This window comes from Mchenga conophoros, linkage group LG4 (assembly GCF_057382185.1).
Source record: "Mchenga conophoros isolate Kocher_MC1m ecotype Shallow Benthic linkage group LG4, M_conophoros_male_GT1.1, whole genome shotgun sequence".
NCBI lineage: Eukaryota > Metazoa > Chordata > Actinopteri > Cichliformes > Cichlidae > Mchenga > Mchenga conophoros.
Genome location: NC_140529.1, coordinates 14185896 through 14191912, shown reverse-complemented (window position 1 = coordinate 14191912; position 6017 = coordinate 14185896). Strand labels below are relative to the sequence as shown.

The 6017-nt window shown below is 44.2% G+C and overlaps 1 long non-coding RNA gene across 1 annotated transcript; it reads right to left on the bottom strand.

Annotated features, from left to right (window-relative positions):
* Nucleotides 1-5035: 5035 nt before the first annotated feature.
* On the bottom strand, nucleotides 5036-5722 carry LOC146575707 (uncharacterized). The gene is made up of 2 exons (XR_014892324.1): nucleotides 5270-5722; nucleotides 5036-5179 (listed from the first exon to the last, which is right to left on the bottom strand). It is a non-coding gene; the product is annotated as an uncharacterized LOC146575707 (long non-coding RNA).
* Nucleotides 5723-6017: the final 295 nt, after the last annotated feature.

Below are 6017 nucleotides of genomic sequence, written 5' to 3'. Positions count from 1 at the left end.
CGGTGATCCCCACATGCTTCAAGGAGTCCATCATTGTTCCTGTCCTGAAGAAACCCCACCCTGCTTCTCTCAATGACTATCGCCCTGTAGCCCTCATCTCAGTAGTGATGAAGTGTTTTGAACGCCTGGTCAGAGACTTCATCATTTCTTCACTACCAGACACACTGGACCCACTACAGTTCGCTTACCGTCCAAATCGTTCCACAGACGATGCCATCTCTCATCTCCTCCACACATCACTTACTCACTTGGACACTAGAAGGGGGAATTATGTTAAAATGCTCTTCATCGACTACAGCTCTGCATTTAATACCATAATTCCCTCCACACTCACCACCAAGCTGGAGCATCTGGGACTCAGCTCATCTATGTGTCAGTGGATCTCCAACTTCCTAACTGGCAGACCACAGGCAGTAAGGATGGGCGGACATGTCTCAACCTCCATCACTCTCAGCACTGGAGTCCCCCAGGGGTGTGTTCTGAGCCCCCTGCTGTACTTTTTGTACACATATGACTGTGTGGCCACTACCAGCTCCACCACCATCATTAAGTTTGCTGACGACACCGTCGTGGTGGGCCTGATCTCTGATAACAACGAGACGGCCTACCTGAAGGAGATTAGGAATCTGGAGAACTGGTGCCAGAGGAACAACGTCCTTCTAAACGTCAGTAAGACAAAGGAGTTGATAGTGAACTTCAGCACTAAGCAGGAGAGGAACTACCAGACCTCCGTCATCAACGAGTGCCCAGTGGAGAGAGTGGACAGCTTCAAATACCTCGGAGTTCACATCACACAAGACCTGTCATGGTCCTGTCACATCAACACCGTGGTGAAAAAGGCCCGACAGCATCTCTACCACCTCAGACGCTTGAGAGACTTCCGACTGCCCTCCAAGGTGCTCAGGAACTTTTACTCAAGCACCATAAAGAGCATCCTGACGGGAAACATCTCAACCTGGTTCGGGAACAGCACCATGCAGGACAGACGAGCTCTACAGAGGGTTGTGCGATCAGCTGAGCGCACAACCCTCTGTAGAGCTCCCTGACCTGCACTCAATCTACAGCAGGCGGTGCTGGACCAAGGCCAGGAAGATCGTGAAGGACCTCAGCCATCCCAACAATGTTCTCTCTGTTGAGGTCAGGAAAGCGATTCTGCTCCCTGAAGACCAACACGGAGAGACTGAGGAGGAGCTTCTTCCCGCAGGCGATACGGTCTCTCAATCCCACCACTAAATAGTACTTACCCACACATATGACTTTTACACACACACTGGACATTCTGGACATTTGTTTACACTAGTGGCCACTGCACAACTACACTGCGTGGTCATCTAATCGAATCACTTTATCACAAGTCACTTAAATAAATCACTTTAAGCATATTTGCACTGTACAAGACACTTACACATGTGGATTGCACAACACTGGACATTATATCTCTTCATTACCATTTAGTACTTGTATAGCTGCTGTTATTGTTCTATATTTCTTCATATATTCTTATATATTTCTATATTGTGTATTTTGTTGTACAGTTATACAGTTATTTTATTTTTAACTTTAATTTTTATATTTTATTTTATTCCTTCCTAGTTAAATTTACCCTTCATTTTAATTTTCATATTTATTTCCTATCCTATTCATAGTCTTTTTTTTCTTTAGGTCACAAGCAGTTGTCTAAGCATTTCACTGCATATCGTACTGTGTATGACTGTGTATGACTGTGTATGTGATAAATAAAATTTGAATTTGAATTTGATATGCATAGGTTCATTAACATAGGATATCTTACATAGGTATACATGTGAACAAAGAGTAGTGTGTGTGTGTGTGTGTGTGTGTGTGTGTGTGTGTGTGTGTGTGTCTCAAGATGAGAACCTGTGAAGACTCCCCAAAGCTGGTGCCAGGAATCTAGCGGTCCATCTGAACAAAGGGCTCTTACACTCAACCAGATACAGAGTAGGTGTCCTCCTATACCATAAATCAGCAAGAGAAGATATAACCTCTCTCATGACCTTAAGGTGTGTGTGAATGCCAGTCTTTACAGACTACTATGGATCAAGCCTCCATTATCATGCAATCGATTATAAAACTCTAAGCACATATGAGTAAATATTTCTAAGCATAAATGACAATCCAATAATATAAACCTGGCAGTGAGCCCATGGTGTTGTGAGGGGCCTGACAGCAGTGACAGGAGAACTGTGTCGTCAGCATATTTCACCAGGTGACAGTTAGGCTGTGTTGATCTGCAGTCATCAGTGTAGAGCAGGGGTCGGCAACCCTAGGCACGCGTGCCAACTGTGGCACGCGAAGGGTTAACTGATAGCACGACCATAGCTGGACTGGCCATCGGGCATTTGCTCGGTGGCCCGATGATTTTTTTTTTCTTTGTAACGGTATAAACAATGAAAGGTGGTGGATTGGCCAGGTGCTGCTCGGTGTGTAAAAATAACTCAGTTGTTTGGTGGTGGCGGTGGTGGTGCTTCCTCAGATTCAGTAACATTAGCAAGTGGTGGAGGCCAGCAGGTGGATGAGAGAAAGGGGAGGCAGGAGGAGAGACCAGAGGCGGCCGCCGGTCCGAGTGTCAGGTGAACTGCACTTCAGGTAAGAAGTTATGACCTGCAGTCTATCTGGGTCAGATATAAACCAAGTTTAGGTGAAGTTTATTTTCGTTGTGCTAACTTTTTACAGTCAGTTACAATTAGGGTTGCCAACTCCCTGAAAAATAAATAAGGGACACCTCGTGGCCAGGGCCGGGCGACCCAGTTGTCTTCACCCTTCCCAGTGTGGTGAATTTTCTAGCTCTTTTTTTGTGTGTGAAATTATTTTTTTAACCATTTGACTTGAAGTTGATTTAAGTAGATGCATATTCTATTCTTTGTGATATGAACACATGTGAAACAAATGATCATTTAGCCATTTATTTTTAGCTCAAAATGACAACATTAACACGATAAAACAGGTCTCTTTCTTAAACAGAAGCCTGTCATGCTTAATTTTTGAGAATATAAGTAAATCTTTCTTTAAAAGAACTCTGTCCTGCTTAACTTAAAATAATAGAAAACAATAGAAAGAAAAATATTCTTGTAACAGTGCACATTTAGTGCATTTAGTACAATTGGCTACAGCTGAGGTATTATTTCAGCTTTTCTAATGCTAATCAGCTGCTCCTGTTTGTAAACCCGCTTGTTGCCATGATTACGCATCATAACTCATCATCATTATTCATCTATGTATTACTTTTATGTATTAGTCATCAATTTGTTGTAATCATCTATCCTTGCAGTTGTTTATTACACAAAATAAGTTATATTATCACACTTCTGGCCAGATAGCGCTGATATTCACTGCACATGCCCATATTAACTTTTTCCAGCCAGGTGTTTTCCTTTTCCCATTCTTCCCTTTCTCTGAGGGGAACAAACATTGCTGCTATAATGCTGGGCTCACACTGTGCGGTTTTAGGCCCATTTTGAGCCGATTTTTGAGTGATCGGACCGATTTTGGCCTTCATCGTGCATCGTGTAGTATACGTGGGGTAACGAGAAGCGATTAACACCTTACGACCAGCTCCCGATCATCAATCGCTCGTGAGGGTGTCACCACAGGCGCTCACACAGCTGCCTGATCAATGTTTTTCATTAGCAATTTAGCAAAGTTGATGGTGGTGGTGTGTCTGTGTGAGTGAAAGACAGAGAGAGCGAGCGACAGATTTTCTGTTATAACCTTCATTTTATGGAGGCACAGTGTGAGCACTCAGGTCGCATCAGAGCATCGGGCGTTTTGGAATGAGACCCTGCATCGTGACCTACGAACTTCTAACCTCTGCGAGTCAATCGTGCAATTTGAGCAGGAGCTGAATCGCGCGACTGAAAAAATCGCACAGTGTCTGCCCAGCTTTAGGTGTACTGTCCAGAGGTGGGACCAAGTCATTGTTTTGCAAGTCTCAAGTAAGTCTCAAGTCTTTATCCTCAAGTCTCAAGTCAAGTCTCAAGTAATGTCAGGCAAGTCAGAGTCGAGTCTCAAGTCACTGGTGTAAAAGTCCGAGTCAAGTCACAAGTCTGAAACTTTGAATTTCAAGTCCTTTCGAGTCTTTAAAAAAAAAAACAACGAAAAAATAATGTTGCAGTTATATGCTAAATGTAAATATTAGACCATGTAATTTTAAAATCTGTGTTTTTCTCAACACATGACAAAATAGTGAACTTAGAAAATATACACAAATTGTGAAATTGCACCTCTATAAAATGCAGCTCAATTAAACCTAGCTCCAAGAATAATTTTCACCGACAGTTCTGAGATAAGCTGCATGTTATTCTTGGATGCGGTTGTAGGACCAGCTTTAAAATCGCATGACAAAAATATACACATTAAAAAAAACTGTATCACCAACGTAGCCTGGACAACATTTGCTAGTTAGATGAAGTCAGCTATCTCATCTTAGCATATTTATATGCATATTTATAATTATACGCTTCTTGGAGTGAGTGCATACACTCATGAAGTTTAGTAACTTCAGGTCACTGCAACAAGCCCAGGTACAGTTTACCGACGGATGGGTACAGGACCTTGAACTGCACCGTGTAGAACGAAAGACCATCGTACGTATCATAAGTTTACCAATCTCACAAATCGTCGTCATAAATACACATTCCTTAACCGTTTATTAATAGGACCTTTGAGCTCAACGGTAATTAATTAGTAGTGGAAATAATTTCTGGTAGCATCACAGAAATGTAGCAGTGACAACAATATTGTATGCTGTAATCGTACTGGGCAATTAGTGATACAAAAAACCTGTTTTATCCTGTGAATAAAAGTATATGTTTTTGTCAATGTACCATAATAACAGAAGCGAAACGCAATATTGTGTCAGGACAATTCACTATTTATGCACAATAAATAAAGGAGCATAGCGCGACAATTTCTGTTCAGCGCCAGACTTGCTTGTAACCTATATCACCAATTATGTTATGAAAATGACGTATTAATGTCACGGAGGAGAATGCGGTGGACTCAAGAGCAGACTCAATTTGCTTAGAACTGTGTATAATTTATTGAAAAGAACAAAACGTGAACGGAACTGGGTTTAACAAAAACCATACGCAGAAAACTAAAGGAAATCCGTGGGCGGAGAAACCGGCGTAGAGCACGGGGAGACTTCTAACGGGAACTTCTGTAAACACAGGGGAGAAATGTTACTGAATGGGAAACAAACGAGTAAGGGACAAAGGTACGGAGTGCCAGTGAATAGTCTTGGGCTTACTTGGCGACCCTAGTCATTTAACGGGGAAAAGGCTGCCAGGGGTGTATTCCAAAGAGGGTCAAGAGTGGAGAGTCCGGTCCAGATTTCGAAGAGATGGAGAATACAGACTGAAGGGCAGGCTGAGGAGAAGTGGAGTATATAATCCTCGGGTTCCGAGCAGATGGGAGGACAGGATGGAGACCAAAAACAGCACTACTGGTGAGTGCGATGGGTGGAGAATCTGAAGAATACAGGAAACAAAAACATATTAACCCAAGGTCCAGATATACAGAGTCAGAGCTCAGAGGAGGCCGAGTTTACCACAGATGGTAGCAGGACGAACTGGCGAGGAGTGGCAGGCCGTGCTGGCTTAAAAACCCTCTAGGTGGAGCCCCGGAGATTGACAACAGGTGATGAGCTGGCCAACTCCACTCCCAGGGACAAATGACAGGAACCTGGACCACGCCCAACCAGACACTCCCACAGCATATGACAGTACCTCCCCCTCAAGGGCCGCCACCCGGCGACCCCCCAGACCGGGCCCTACGAGGGGAGGAACGAAACGCAGCGATCAGAGACGGGTCCAGAACGAGCGACCGGGGAACCCAAGAACGCTCCTCAGGCCCATACCCCTCCCAGTCCACCAGGTACTGGACACCACTACCACGGCGGGGCACGTCAACGATCTGCCGGACCGAATAGGCCGGATGACCGTCCACGAGCCGGGCGGGAGGCGGGGGAACAGGCGGTGGACACAGAGGACTGCTAC